Genomic DNA, 16,769 nt, shown 5'->3' on the forward strand with positions numbered 1-16,769 from the left:
CGTTTCCTCTAGTGATATAGCTATTTTCGTTGAAACGCCATTGGTTGCTGCTTTGATACCTGCTGGCCACCCGGCTGGGTCACACGACATCTGCGCGTGAACAGAAAGCGTGGCGGCACCACTTTTTCTTCGACGGCAATTATTTTTGGAGAGGCTCCAGGAAGGGGCGGGGAACGCGGCAGTCACGTAGCCGTTGGTGGTGGCTAAGCAGGGCACGATTCCGTTAAGCGACACGGCCCGCATCACGTCCCGCAGATCGGTAGTTCCTCGGAGCAGCCTGATGACACGCTCTGCCGGATCACCACCGCCGCATGGTCATTCTGCGCTTCCTCACGCGCGCTAGAGATGGCGAAAAAGGTGTCCGGCGAACCGCAGACGATGAGACGCGCTGCACGGGTACCCAAACACTTCCCGAACAACTCTCATTGAAATCTTCATTCTTGCCTAGGCTAACGGAAAGCGTTCGTCTGGGTTGTAAACAACCTGCCGACAGGCATTTTCAGTTCAATGACATTGAGATTTCTTGCAGGCAATGCATCGTCAGCCCGATTTTCGTCAGTTTCTGTTCACGCTGACGCTCTACACGGGCTCGTAATTCATAGATAAATGGGCGGTCACTAGAAGTCGATGTGGCATAAACTAGCACTCTATGCACTGTTGCGTATGTGTCTTATGTGGTCGTGCGACCATCCTGACAGATGAGAAGAACGATGATAAGTTCATTGTGCCAGGCTTTACATACGTGCCCTGACCAGCACAAATATAACTTGACTAATCGGCACGTGTACGCTTTGCTTGACAGAACAAAAACCGAACAGCTAAAGGTTTGTAACTGAAGGTTAGTGAGTGGAACAGTGTACTGAAGAGGCAACGCTCATTGCACGCAGCTTGGAGGCTGACCACGACACCTGCGTAAAGTTTATCTTTGGTCGACCGATGTGCTAGCCACCGTCGCCTTGTTGAATTTCTGGAAGGTTTTTGCGGTGCTTGCCGCATTAGTTGCGTGTTGGTAAGTGGCAGACTCGTACACTTTACAGAAAGTAAGTAACCGATTGCAATTACAGTTAAAATGGAATTGCAATCTTTAAAATTCTTTAAAATGTAATTGATAACAGTGGTCGAAACAGCCTCAAAAAGGTAACTGAGCAATTACACAAATGTAATCGATTACTTTCGTGTTACTTTACTTCAAAATGTTATTGCCGTAACACAACAACACAAAAACACAATTTTACTCAAACTACAACGAACTATTGTAGCTTGCATGGTAGAGAGAAGGCTGGAGGCTTGTGTGAAGGCTGCGAGGCCTTCTGTGGCTTCTGTGGTGTAGTGTTACACGTTGTTAACTTTCAACAGGAGTTTATTTTAGGGGCGAAGCTCCTTAAAGCGTCGTAGTGCGTAACCAGTCTTAACGCTAGTACCAGATCTTGACCTCCAAGGTGGTGCCGGTGGGAGATTTCTCCTGTGCGTTGTTGAACAATAAAAAATTCACAGCGCGCGCGTTAACTAAAAGCCGAATTCTTCTGTCTCTCATTCCCCATTAGCAACCATCGGCATGTTCCAGTAGGAAACGTTAGTAGAAGTAGAAGTGTAAGTGTTAGCTAAAAGCCGACTTCTTCTGTCTCTCATTCCCATTAGCAGCCATTGTTTACCTCCAAGGTAGTGCCTGGTGAGATGTCTCCTGCGCGTGATTAAACAATAAAAATTTTGTTCAAAACGCCGTTGATTGATGAAATAAACCAACGAAAGACGCCAGATGTTTTCTAAAAGCAAAACGAAAAGACGCCAGATGTTTCCAAAGCAAAACGAAAAGACGCCAGCTGCATAACGAAAGACGCCAGATGTTTTCTAAAGCAGTGGTTCTCTAAACAACAAAAATTCACAGCGTACATGTAAAATTAAAGTGATCTGCAAGTCGTCATAACTCTCATCGAACCTTTAGTATAAACGCGCCCGATCTCACGTCGGTGATGATGTACTGGGCAGAATTCGCGGAAGATTCACGGTTTACCGATGAACCTCCGCAGCTTCGCCCACTCATCATCATTCACTCCGTGGATATGCTGTGATTTTTTTTTTCAATGTTTTCGCCGCCTATTCTTCCACGTTTCCTCGTTAAGAGGTTAGTTGGTGCACTGAACACTCACCCAATGCATGCACTGGTGAGAAGGGTGGTATTATAACATAGGAACACCTTCCGCGCCATCTCGTAGTCGCACAGTGCTTCGATGATACTGCCTATATGCTCTATGAAGCGTCGCGCTTAGCTGTTGCTGGCGCTCGGATAAGGCGTTGCAATTAGGGCCAAGGAAAAGGTGAAGAAGTGGGCTTTGTATAGTGACTCCCGTCGGGTAAGGCGGGGGGTCCCTAACAAGTGGCCATATATTTTCAGGACGAGAACTGCTGTATAGAAGACTGCTTACAACTTTATTTTGGAGAAAAAAACGTAATTGATTATCAGTAATCAAGTAGAAGAAAATGTAATTGAATTACCCAGAACGCTACAGTTTCGAAAAAGTAATCGAATATACCACAAAACATAATTACAATATTATTAATTACAAGTAATTGATTACTTGTAAGCGTTACGTACAATTCAGATAAGCGGGCCCACCACTGTTGTTTGCAGTTTGTTCGCCGAAGTCACTGCTAGAACACAAGGAACACGTGTGCCCTAGAAAGCTTTTGCCGGTCGGACGTAGTTGCCAGCAGTTGCGGCGGAGGATACCTTCCTCTGTGACGACGGTATATAACCTGTGAGCGTTGGACGGCTCTAGGACTTGCGCTTTGGTAGCCCATGGCCCTCTTTTAACACGAACTGTGTCGCCTATTCAAAGCGGCGGTAGTGCCATCCTACAGGTGTTGCTCTGGCGATGCCGGCAGCGTCGTTCGCAGCCGCCTTCCTTGTAACACCTCGGCAGGTCAACGGGCCCCTCCATCGGTGTCGGCATGTAAGCGAGTGATCAAAGCCAAAAGTCTTGTTTCGCGTCAGTAGTTATTTTTTTAGAATCCTCTTAACTACCTGCACCCTTTTTTTCACGAGACCGTGTGACAGTGAATATCCTGGAGTTCAAACGACGTGTTTGAAGTCGAACTGAGAGAATTGCGCAAAGTCGTGCTTGTGAACAGGGGCCCATTACCGGTAGAAAGTTCAACTGTGTCACTTGTCCCGTTAATGGAGATGGCAATCGCCGGGCAGATTACAAGGATTGACGTATCGGCCCCGCGAAACGCACCACGATAGCGCGGACAACTTAGAGTAGGTCATTTTAGTGCGCCAGCGAACGGCGGTTGTGGACCAAAGATCGAGTCAGAGCGAAGAGTTGATAACACAAACAAAATATATTCTCAATTAAGGCAGTACAAGCATCACACACACACATGCATACTGGGCTGGTATCAGTTACAGCTAACAATTTTGCATTTCATTTCATTTCATTTATTATACCCTCAGGGCGAAACAAGGCATTGCAGAGGGGAGTGGGTTACAATCAGGAGTTTGTACATCATAAGTAAACCATAAACATGTAATACAGTATAAAAATAAATAAACAAATACAAGTATTAAATCAAGGTGAGTTATACAGGGTGTTTCAGCTAAAAAGCACCAAGTAATAAAAATATTAAACATAGGTGCTACGTGTCTCCAATTAGCGCAGTATTGTTCTGAGCCATATAGAGCACGTCAGAATATTTTTTTCAATCCGCCAAGCTCGGCAATTAACAAAGATTACCTAATGATCTTTTTAAATACCAACTCTAGAGAAAAGGTTTCAATACAAAGGTTCTAGCGCTTGTTCAGAAACATCGAATTTTTGAATCTATATTAAGATAACTCCCCTGCTTAATTTTTTTCTGGCCTTTCTTTAAAGCGCGCGATTTTTAAAAATTACCACGTGACTGCCGCCTAACGCGCGGCGCTTTTAGTGCCCTCAAATGTAAGTTGAACGAATTATCAAAGGCTGCTTCGCGCACGAAGGTCGATTCAGCAGGCTGCCGGTGACTGCGATGGACGCTAAATGATGATAGGGGCCTACCGTCTAATGAAAAGTGTACGAAAGAGCGGCCGCCACGTGTGCGTGAATCTTTTATCTCGGTCCTTCATCACGCTGTAACTCTCACCCCTTCCAATGCGTTTCTTCATTGGTGAGAAAAAAGAAAAAAAGAAAAACTGCCAACGCTGCATCAAATGCTGCCTACGGTCTCATGTGACATTTGCTCCGTGGCCGCTGCTTTTTTGTTAAATAATTTTTTTTTGTTGTTGAAACGGTATGCTCATTTTGTCGCTTAGCGTCCATCGCAGTCACCGATAACCTGTTCCATCGATCTGCGTGCGCGAAGCAGCCTTTGATAATTCGTTTAACTTACATTTGAGGGCACTAAAAGCGCCGCGCGTTTGGTGGCAGTCACATGGTATTTTTTTAAAATTCGCGCGCTTCAAAGAAAGGCTGGAAAAAATTAAGCAGGGGAGTTATCTTAATATAGATTCAAAAATTCGATGTTTCTGAACAAGCGCTACAACCTTTGTATTGAAAACTTTTCTCTAGAGTTGCTATTTAAAAAGTTCATTAAGTAATCTTTGTTAATTGCCGAGCTTGGCGGATTGAAAAAAATATTCTGACGTGCTCTATATGGCTCAAAACAATACTGCACTAATTGTATATGCGTAGCGCCTATGCTTAATTTTTTAATACTTGGTGCATTTTAGCTGAAATACCCTGTGCAATGAATACATGAACAAACGCAAGAAAAACACATACATACGGAAAAAGTAAATGACAATCTAGTTAGCAATGCTGATTAATGCAACACGAAGCAAGGAGTTATCGCTCATAGATACAATATTTTCGGGAAGGTGGTTCCAGTCTAGTGACGTGCGAGGAATGAATGATTGATAAAATGTGTTGGTGCTGCTAGAAGGAACATCAACCTTATAAGAATGATCGATGCGACGCGATGCATAGTGCGGATTATGCATGAACATGTCATGCAATGTTGCGTGGTGAAATATTTTATGAAACAATGATAAACGGGAGATTTTACGCCTGGCTATAAGAGATGAAAGTGATAGGCTAGTTTTCATGGCTGTTACGCTGGCAGTTCTGTTATAAGTGGAAAGAATAAAACGAGTTGCGTTATTCTGAACTAGTTCTAAGACGTTAATTAGGTTAGTGTTATGAGGGTCCCAGACTGATAAGGCATATTACAATTTTGGACGTATTGATGTTTTATAGAGTAGTAGTTTTAAAGAGTCAGGAGCATCAAAAAAGTTTCGCCTCAGGTAGTCAAGGGTGCGGTTAGCATTGCTAATTATGTAGTTGATGTATGTTGCCAAAGTAAGGTTGGATGAATTCCTAAGTATTTATATGAGGTTACTTGATCTAAAGGGAAGTTATTTAAGCAGTATATTTAATACTTAGATGATGTTTAAATCAACGGGACCCAACAAACAGGTCGCGCTACAAGTGCAATCTCATGCATTACACACTATTAAAGAACAGTTAAAATCCTGAATATGCATCAAACGTGACCAGTCCTCAATTCTTGGAAGGTAACTTGAATGCTCCTCTTCCAGGAACACTCGCACAAACTCCAGCGCTGATCATCGTTGTTCCCTTCCGCCGTCGGTCCCGAATATTTCTCTTCCAGGAAACACTCTTGTAAAACTTTTGACTGCACACACGGCTTCATCATTCTATTCTTCGAGATCGGCGGCTGACCGACCACACAACATCGTGTAGACGTCTTCGTTGGCCAACGGAACCACACTCAACATAACTTCTTCACCATCTCCGGACCGACTGACTGCTTCCGTCGTCGGTGCACGCTTACATATCCTCCGTCCTGGGTTCCAGAAGAGTCGGGTGTGTTCTTTGGCGTACAGCACAGTCATAGCTAGGGAAATGGCGAAATTCCTCTCGTACGTTGCACTCGCGGTGGCGTCACTCGGCGTCGCATCGTGTTTTCTTTCTAGATTGTTCCAGACTTTGCCGAGCGTTTGATCCGAGGCTGTCGCTTGGGTGTGAAGGCGCGCTCGTGGCGTCTTTTGATACTTGTTCTTTCATTGCGCGCGCTTGTTGAGTGAACGGCTGGCGCCGTGCTTTCCCGCTGCCGTCTGAAAGCGGCCGCGCGCGCGCCTTTATGAACGCACTCTTTTGTGATAAACTGCTGCGCCGTGTCTGGCGAAGATGGTACTTGCTGCTTCGAATACGGTTCTCGAAGTAGTGTACTTCAGCAACTGCACCTTGGGAAGATGGAGAGCGCGTCATAAACGCACACGTATGTGCTACCGCCGTATTCGAAAATGTCCGCCCGTACACGGCAGCATGGCTGGGGCTGCACCCGGCGTATCTTGAGGGGCTCGATCGGCTATTTATATGCGTACTTTCTGCCTGGTGCACATTCATTCAATGCCAAAATTCATTGATTCATTCAAGGCCAAAAAAAAAAAACAAGCTGTCTTGCCCTTGCTTTACATTTGTTGACGCCTAGAGAGCCTGGGTGATTGCTCTCTAGCACTTCACGCCCTATAGTAGCAGTAATTACTTAGAGCCTATCAAAAGTACGCCTTTAACTTGAGATAGTTCTGCTTGAAATAGCTTCCATTGTCGCTTGATATCCTTTCCGGACTCTAGGTTCTTCATAACGTCCTCAAACTGTTCCTCCCCCTCTATTTCTGCTGCCGACCGCTTCCACGTTCGGGCGCTCACTAATGAAGGCATCACAATTATTGCCTGGACTTCTACCTTCTCACTGTCGGTGTCGCCCGCTTGCGTGCTTGTGGCTTTGGAGAGCATCTCGGCAAGGACAAGCTGCTTCCCTGGACTGCATTTTAGGTCAATGTCATAACGCAGCAGATGCAGGAAAAAAATGCCGTTGCCTTGGCGGCATATAGCCTATAGGCTTTCGAGCGATGGTAATGAAGGGTCAATGATCGGTCTCTGCTATGACCTTGCGGCCCTGGATGAAGTGATGCCAATATTCGCAGCCATACAGCAAACGTAACGTTTCCTTTCTAGTTTGTGAATATTGTTGCTCTGTATCGCTGAGCGCTCGTGACCGCGGCGAACACTACCGGTTTCCACGCGTTATTGTGTTATTGCAACAGAGCAGATCCAACCTCATATCGCGACGCGTGGCACGACACTATAGTTTTTATCTGAGGATGAAAGGTAGAGCACAAATGTTCTTTGCTCAAACTGTCGCATGACTGCTTCCGTTATTGATCGTGCTTGTCGATCCAAAATGCGGTTCTTTTGAGCAGGCTCCTGAGTAGTGTTGTTATTGCAGCTAGTGACGCAGGAACTTGCCAATGTATAGTAAGTGACACCTAGCATTCTTTGCACCGCAAGCTTGTCCACCGCGGTTGGCATTTGTAACATGCAATTTATCAAGGATAGGCTTGGTCTAATGGCACTTTCGTCGATAACGTCCCCGAGAAACCGACCACGATTATGCAGTTTTCTGGTTTAAATGTCAGACCGGCACGGCCGGCTGCTCGTAGCACCGACCTTACGCGTCCATTAATCTCGTCTAAGGATGCGTCTCAGATAAAGACGCCATCAACGTGCATGATTCCAGGAAGTTCTTAAAAATTTTATTCCAGGTGATATGAAAGACCTCTGGAGCAAATGCTATATCGAAGGGTAAACGCATAAACCGGTAGCGGCTGAATGGTGTTGCGAAGGCACAAATTCTGGAGGTTTCGTCATCTAGAGGGATACGGTCAAATCCAGTGTTTGCAGCCTGGCGCGAGAAAACTGACACGCCCGCGAGATCTGTTTCTGTATCGTCTCTGCTATACAGAATATGTAATGTTCTCGTTTCAGGCACTCATTTATGTTTCGTGGATCGATGCATACTACGACTTTCTCGTCCTTCTTTTGAACAATGACGACAGGATTCACACCGTCTATTGGCTGAGTTACTTTCGTGATAATGCGTGCACGATGCATGCGGCACAATTATATCTTGAGGAGTTCCTGTTAGGCCACTGGAACAAGCCTTGCGGCGTGGACGACGCGTACGGCATCGTGATGTAACAGAATCTTGTAGACTCTTTGAACGCACGCGGTCCCGGTGAACATATGGTAAAATTCGTCAAGTATCACATCATGGCTGCTCTTGGATGCACTGTAAATACGCGGCACAAGTCCCATAAGTTGGCATGCTTGAAGACCAAGAATCGCTTGACACCCCTTCCGAACGACGAAAAAATCCAGCACTGAGGTCGAGTCGTTCACTGTGACTTTGGTACGTACGACTCCAATGTGTCGGATTGCACCTTCTACGCACGAACGCAACATCGCGTTACTTGGATTCAGCGGCGTTTTAGGGCTCATATTCAGGTAGCAGCCCAAAGGCAGCAAATTTGCGTGTGCTGTGTTGTCGACTTTAAGGTCTAGTGGCATGTTCTTAACTTAAGCTCGCACCATCCAGTCACGCTGACTTTTGCCTATATTCGACATCTCTGGAAAGTCAAAGTTTTCTTCGGAGCCTATGGGCTCGTGAACTACCATGAATGCTTTGCATCATATAGCGAATTGGGTGCTCCTGTGGCACTTCTTGCATTTCATCCCGACGGCTGGACATCTTCGTAGTACATGCCTGCGCCCGTAACCGGTGGACAAATTTTGGGAATGGGAGCCACGCATACCGGATCTACTTGGTTCTGTTTGCGTGCCCAGACTTCTTTGTGTGCTGCTTCTGGTTCCGCGACTTTACATGCCAGCTCTGCGCTTTGCAGGGTTCAATTGCCATTCCTTAACAGCTTTTCTCGAAGATTGCTGTCTGTGGTCCCGTACACGATATGATCTCTGATCACAGACTGCTTCAGATTGTCAAAGTTGCACGCTGCCGCCCGATTCTTCAGATCCCTTACGAAATCTTCAAAAGGTTCTTCCGTCGTCTGAATCCCTGAACGGAATACATAGCGTTTGTGCACTTTGTTGCTCTGTCCGTCAGAATATGCATCGAACATCTGCGCGACTGTTTCGTACTCGCTGCTATCCTCGTTTTTCTGGTAGTTCAACTTGTTAAAAATCTCTATAACTACCTCACCTGCGACGCTTGGTACGAGCGCAGTCTTTCTTGTTTCTTTTCGAGGTTTCGCATTGGGCTCCGACGCCGCCAAGAACAACTGAAAGCGCTCCTTGAATTGCTGCCAGTTCTCGCGGATATCTCCGTTAGTATGTAGTGGAGGTGGTGGCGTGAAAAAACCCATGCTGTACTTGCTTAGGCGCTAGCTTCGGTTAACTTCTGACACTATGTATCGTGTGTGGTCGTTGGATCACCCTGACAGTCCGAACGGGAAGAATGATGAGTTTATTGTGCGAGGCTTTCTCTACATGCTCTGACCGGGAGAGGGCATCACAAAGATCACTTGATGGGCACGTGTAGTACACACCGTAGTAATATCACCCGATATGGTGTGCATGCGAATGACGAATTTTTTATCCTCAACGAAAGGGAAGTCAATTTCGCGGTGTGGGTGTCGCGCCGCCTCCGAAACACCATCCGCGCGGGTTGGCCACGCCGCTCGAATGGTGTTTTGTTCAACATCTTGAGCACATTGTTTTCTCGGTCCTAGTCATATACCACTTCACTAAAAGATAGGAGAAAGAACCAAGTGGGCCATCGAAGGCACATAGAAAATATCTACGTTAGATCTTACCGAGTGTATTCTAAGTATAACATACCGAGCGTATTCTAACTATAAACTTCACTTTCCAATGTTGTTGATATGGTGGCACCTAGTAAACTCGCCTGCAAACGCTCCTTTTCGCACAAAGTAACTTGCATAAATAGCTATCGGAGCTTTCCTAAAAGTATTCTAAATAAACATGAAGCAATATTTGCCCGTTTGTAATTGGCCGACTTGGTGGGGTGTTTTGGTGGGGCGTGACAGCGGGCTGCAGCAGCGTAGCTCATAGCTTGCGGCTGCTGCTCTACTGGCTGAGGAACGCCCAGTGATTGCTGGATCGCCAGGCGTACGACGTGAGGAAAGAAATCCACTTGAGGCTGCTTTGAAGGTATAAATTCTTGCAGCTTCTCCTGCACGATCGCTCGGATCGTATCACGCTGGTCGGCGTGGCTTGTAGCCAAGGGACTGAGGTTGTGTTGCCGTAGTAGCATCTCTAGCGTCTTTTCGATTGTCGAATGCTACAAACCAAATTTAGCGACCATCTTCAGCGGGTTTCTTGTCAATCCAACGAAAAAAGTCAGTTTCGCCGCAACGGCGAAGTAATGAATGCGATAGCAATAAATTGGAGTCTAACGCAAAGAACGGAAAGCAGCTCGAAATTGCCAGCGGGTCGCTCGAGCCCAAAGGATGCACGAAAAGAACGCACACAGGATGAGAGCGAACTAATGCGCCACAGCTCGACACTTGAAGCGCACTGCTCAAACGTAAAGCAGGACGCACGAAACGAACGAACAGGTACACACAAGACGATCGCGAACTAATTGTCATAGTTGTTACTTATTTCTCTTTGAACAGTGCGCTTCTTTCGCAAACGCGGCCGTGAAGCGAGCGAAGCATCCCACCGGCCGCCTCTTCTTTCCTCGAGATAAGCGCACGAAGGCGACCACACCCTGTAGGGCGAAGAGCAACGGCGTTCGCAGGAGCGGGGCGACGACCTTTAAAGGGGCCCTGCAACACTTGTTGAGCAGGGTCAAAAAGCGCTGCGAATCGGTAGTCGAGGCTCCCGAGAACACGCGAGCCAAATATTATTGCGAAGCGAGCGGCCTGGAATTTTCAATAAATTCTCAAAGTCAGCTGAAAAACGCTCCCTCTTCTCTCGACAAATGATGTATTAGTCCGCAATATATGACGCGATTGTCGGCAGTTCCCCATTGGCTGATGTTATAATCACGATAACACCCTCATTATTACCTTCGTTGTTAATTTTGAGTTCAATAAGTAGATAACATGTGTGTTTGTATTGTGTTATGCCGTTAAAACACCGAACAAACATTAATATTAGCACTTCCGGTCTCACCGATAGCTCGTCTGCTCGTAGTTGCTTGGTTGCATTTTCTTCACCATGCGCAGTGCAGAAATCGTGAATATTTTTGTTCTCTTGACCATCGCCGGTTGCCGTTGAGAGTGGCAGCCGTTCGAGTGTTGCCTCGTCAGGTGAAAACTACATCGTCGGCACGTTCTCACGACCGACCGAGGCAGGGGTGCAGCATTTCTCCGATAAAAATGCTGGCGCCGGCTAGTTTAGGATACCTGTGTTCGCTGTATGGCGAGAGTCCCGTTCGCTGTCTGTTCAGTATGTCATCGATCCGTACCTCAGCGTATCCTCGTCGTAGCCTCACGTTCCCGAGAAACCGCGACACAGCAACCAAGCAGACTCGCATTTTCACGGTAGCTGCAGACAGCCGGGGGATGGGTCCGCACAGGCCCGATGCTGCACGATCCTTTCTTCCAGTCTTTAGTTCTTTGTTGTCTGCCCGCACTCGCTGTGCACCCGCATTCGAAGAGCAAACAGCATCGAAGTGCCCACCCACCGGCCTAAATGCTGTCAATCCAGCACCGCCACTGGGAGAAGGGTGCACGCAGCTTTGCCGTGTTGAATACAATTAAAGCGCGAGCAGTGCGACGAGGCGGTGTATCGGAGTGTGGGTCGAAACCCATCTCAGCTGTCATTCGTTCCAAACGCACACGCAGGTTTGCGTCCATGGTTGGCAGAGCGATGAAAACACTAGTGCAGTTAGAGGTGCAGACCCAACATTACCAAACCGACTCGCAGTTTTCAAGCACGTGCGATACACGGTGTGATGGGCTCCGCTCGACGAGCATCACGCAAGCCGACCGTAAGTGGCGCCACAGACCACGTGGTTGCGCCCAGACGCCAGCGAGAAAAAAATGAAGAAAAAAAATCTGCCGGCGCTGACGTAACTATTGGGCACCTCCTCGCACCTCCGCGCTCCCTCCGTCCACGCCCCGCGCAGCTTTCCGCGCGCTGGCGGCTTTGAGCAGAGGGAGAAAGCTGCGGAATGTGATTTCTATAATTTGGTAACACCACTTAGACTTGACGGATTCGAAAAATTTTTGCGGCATATGACTCGTGAAGAGTCATACGTCAATAATGAGACTATTCCAATATAACTCAGAAAGGTGTTGCAGGGCCCCTTTAAAGCGCACCACGCTCGCACGTCACGCCATCTATGTCGTCATTAAGAAAGCATGCTGAAGTAAATGGTGTATATAAATAGCTTGCCGTTAGCTGGCTGAAAGAGGTTGCTGTTCGTGGCCTAACGTCCAACGCCGAGTGCTGGAAAGCGAGAGGTCGCACGTTCGAGTCCGCGCGTCGGAAAGATTTTCTGAATTATTTTTCTTTGTGGCTTTTATATATATATATATATATATATATATATATATATATATATATATATATATATATATATATATATATATATACGGGGAATGACGGCGGGGACGGCAAAAATCAGCCCAGACTGTCCATATAATTGCTACCGCAACAAAATCTATTTTGCACCCCCAGTAAGGAAGCTGACATTTTTTCTCTTTCAGCATACTGGGGTCGGCATGTCGAAATAGACGAAACATATCTTCCGTGCAGATCACAATGTTTTTATTTGGACACTGCACTTGTGTCTCCAGCCACGGCCGCTACATAAAAAAAAAAACACACCTGTTTCTTTTATGTAGCTGCCGTGCTCCAGCATAGCTGGCTGGAGACGTATGACTGAGTCACCACCTTCAACTGAGGCTCCGAAGAGCAACTTCGTCACGTCCGCTTCTGCCTAGAAGACACTGGTGACGTCTTCCAGGGTCTCATGGATTTTATTTTGACTTACGCGCTATGAGATTGACTTATATTCAGATGATTTTCTAATACTCATAGCCCACCGGTTGCTGTCCTAGATCTAATAGAACATGCATTTACCTGACAGAAGATATCTTGGTGTACCGCACATTTTTCTTCCTGCTGTCTTTTTTAAAAAAAATTATTAAACTCATAGTTTCATTGTTAAAGAAATAACGGCTTTCTTAGCTGTCTTTCTCTTGCATGCCATGCGTTTTCTTGATCTCTGCATTTTTTTTCGGTCTGCTTACTGGAATATGCCTTTTTGTACCGTGCTGCCAAAATAAGATATATGCCTCACTCTTACTGTTAACTCCTTGCGCCATTTCTAATATTCTTTACATATTCATATTCCACTTGAGTTTACGTTTATGTCAAGGTGTTGTCGATGACGAATGTATAATAAACGGGGCGTGACTGGAGTATAACTAAAATTCTGCTTACTTCTTAGTAAAATAGCAAAATAGTGTTTGCTTTATAATAATGGAAGGGATTAGGAGTCACCTTATAAAGGTTACGAATAATTTACGAGACACATTGCTATACCGAATGCGTGCACCGTTTTCCTCAGGAGTGCCCCAAGGAGCCGTTTTAGGTTATTTCCCATAGGCACTGAATTTCCTATTCTCTTACCTTAACAGATGAGCTCACGGTACTTCATACTTAATTGTGATAGCAATTAAAGGTGCTGCCTGTATCGCGTTTCTATAGTGAATCATTCTGATCTTTCAACATCTCAGATATGCTTTCTTTTGTTTTTTCAGGCCTGTCTGTTTTTTTCTCCCACCAATCACCATGTAATCGGAGCTATAAGATTCAACATCAGGCGGCCTAGGGCCCCTGATGTTAAATTCAAATTACTGTTTACATCCCATTTTTACTCCCGGAAAGCAAGGTACCAAAGCGGGCTTTTGTAACAGGCACGTCATCGCTTTCTGCATACATTGCGGAGCTCGGTTTCTTTCGTACCCGACAATTGGAGGGGCGTGTGGCGAAAATTCCCCCCCCCCCTACCCCCGCCTCCCAAAGGAGAACCCTGCGCAAGCAGCTGGTGGTTGCGCGTAAAACTCCAGATACATTTTACATGACGAATGTAGCATCCCTATAGCATTTTACTAGCGTAATCACAGCTTTGGGTCGTCATAAACATTCGCAGGGAATCCACTGTCTGCGAAAGACTCCGGTTCCGTCAACAGGTCAGCTTCAAGCCCAGCCCCCGTGCCGGCCAAAGTCGCGATCAACGTCAATCAAGTCGTTAAAAGTAAGGGTTTCATAAGGGCGGCGCGTTTCTTACGCGCGTTGCACAGCAGCGTACGGCAATGCGCTTCAGCGCTCACCTTCCGCATAAGCATTTGGAAATAATGCCGATGAACGCTCTCATATCTGGTAGCGCATTTACTATTGCCACTCAGTTTGCTACCAACGAACAGGGGTTAGCGCTTTCGCTAAATAAAAACTGCTGTGACAGTTCTGTCTGGAGCATGTACATACATAATCAGCCAATCATTCTTCATTTCGTACAATGGAAGCACAAAGAGCGAGAATGAGCCAAACAGTGCTCTATATTAGCATTGCCATGTTCCTGTAATCGAAGGATGCAAGTTTCAATTGAGGTGCTTATTCGAACAGAAAAATATGACTGCGTAGCAACACAGTTTTTTTTCTTTCCGTATCATTGCGCTAACTCATTATTTAACTTCCGACCAAGAGACGACATCATGGGATGGCGTCATCATGTGATCGCATGTGATGGCGTCATCATGTGATCGCATGTGATGGCGTCATCATGTGATCGCAAGGTGTCATAGTGACAATATGATGGCATCACAATGAAGACGCCAATTTCGGCGATCTATGACGCCATGGCGACGTCGTGCGTGGACGTCATCACGTGATGATGACTTTTTGTATCACTCTTGCTGACGCCGACGCCATGGGATGCTGATATTAAATTTTCGCGTTTGATGAGACATCTAAGGCTTTCGAGTTCATAAGAAACGTTTGAAACGAAGAATGCGCTGGCCACGCATTTGTTGTCGACACCCCTTTAACCTTGGTTTTCATGCACATTTTGTGTCTGTGCCTTCTCTTCCGTCGTAGGTCTTAGAAGCGTTTTTTTAGTTACGGTTATGTGGACCTGCTTACATTTCCACAGCACGATTTCACAGGCATTGGTTCAAATATGATCGACGCTACTTGCTTTATATCTGCCGGATGTTTATATTCGGCGTTCATCAGCACTTTCGCGGTCTCAATTTCTTACTGGAACCCGCCGAAGCGGCCTACTTATCCGTGTAAAAAGAAAAAAAAAGTGATCGGTGCGTTGTCATGCTGGCTGCCTCAAGATCAGTCAGACTTGTTCCCGCACCACCCAAACGCAGCATTCGCTGCGTCCGCCTGAGCGCTTGCCCACTCAGCCTTTAGTACAAACTTTCTTGAGTGTTTTTTTTCTGATGGCGATAACGTCACACTCCGTCATCTTTCTTCGCAGTATACAACGCCGAGGGAAGCAAAGAGCGGTACATCCAGCATGCCCTGGTATCGCCGAAAAATTCTGAACAAGGTAAATGTGACTGGTAGCGAAGCTTCCACATAGAAGCCCATACGTTCAGAAAATGGCAGCTCGTCAGCTGCGCATGGAGCTTAGCGCCATCTGTGTGAAGAGAGAACACTTCCGACGGAACAAAAAATAAAGAGGATGTGACGCAATATTCGGTAAACAAGTGACGTCATTTTGTTGGCCCTAGCGCCAAATTTGACCTCAGTATCCTTTTCTTAGGCCCCTTATCGCTAAGGACTCGCGGTACGGCGAGCAGGCAAGTCCTTGGCGAATGCGCTTGAAGCAAACGCTAGCTAAACTAATATCGACTCGTGGCTAAATAGTGTTTAAGTGTACCGCCTTTTAATTTGCATTGGTTTTACCAGGGAAACCTTATTCTTGGAGCTTCTTTCTGCGTTCGTGTCATATTCCATAGCGGGGTTAAAGTGAGCAGCAGCGTACGTACCTCTTATGTTTTCAGCGTTGTTTATGGGCTTCGCACATGCGCAGGGGCTTAAAGGGCGCATTGCTTGTCTTCAGAGAAGAGATGGCGCCTGGTTATGCCAAAATGATGACATTTTAGTTTTATTCAATGATCACAATAACGCAATTTCGTCACTTCCGACATTATGAGCAACAAGTGTCGTAATAAGTAGAAAAGATGTGTGCAATCCGCGTCAAATGAAACCCGAAGAGCGGAAAGCATTCGCAGCGGTGTAGCGCGCGCCGTCCAGTCATCACCATGGTGAGGCGCACACATATGCGCAGTGCTGCCGTGCCGGATGGGTCGCCAGGCGTACGGGTGTTGCTATTGCATCCTTGAACACATCGTTTCCGCGAGTACCGAGGAAAGGTTTCGGCGTTAAATTTGAGCCGCGTCGTCCCGTTGCCCGTTGAACACCGTAATCAACACGTTCACCAAAGATGAAACGCACCTCGCAACTCCGCGCACAGAAAAAATCAAATTCTCACCACAATAATTCAGAGAACGCAAGCAAGTTCAAGTTCAAAACACCAAAATAAGTGAGGGGGCGTGTCGTCGCAGATGAACTTTACGAGCGCGCCTTTCCATGCTCCACAAGGGATGCACTGAATAAGAATGACGTGCGTCTCTCTTCAGAGGGCGCTAAAAAAATGTTTTCGAAATAATTAAACGCTGTCGTACATTCTTTGCACATTTCACCTACACAAGATTGTTACGCAAAAAAATGTCATTTGTAAAACATAAAGATTGCTTCGCCTTTGAATAAAACGTGGTTTTCGGCATAGTCGCGCTTCAATCGCGGCACCCATAGCTCCCCTTACTGGTGTCGTTGGCAGGAGCTTCTGAACTGCTTTTCGGCCGGAGCTTCGCGACCTATTCGGATCGCCCTTGCGGTCAGTCTGAAGCACGT

The sequence above is a fragment of the Rhipicephalus sanguineus genome, chromosome 3 (assembly GCF_013339695.2).
Source record: "Rhipicephalus sanguineus isolate Rsan-2018 chromosome 3, BIME_Rsan_1.4, whole genome shotgun sequence".
Taxonomy (NCBI): Eukaryota; Metazoa; Arthropoda; class Arachnida; order Ixodida; family Ixodidae; genus Rhipicephalus; species Rhipicephalus sanguineus.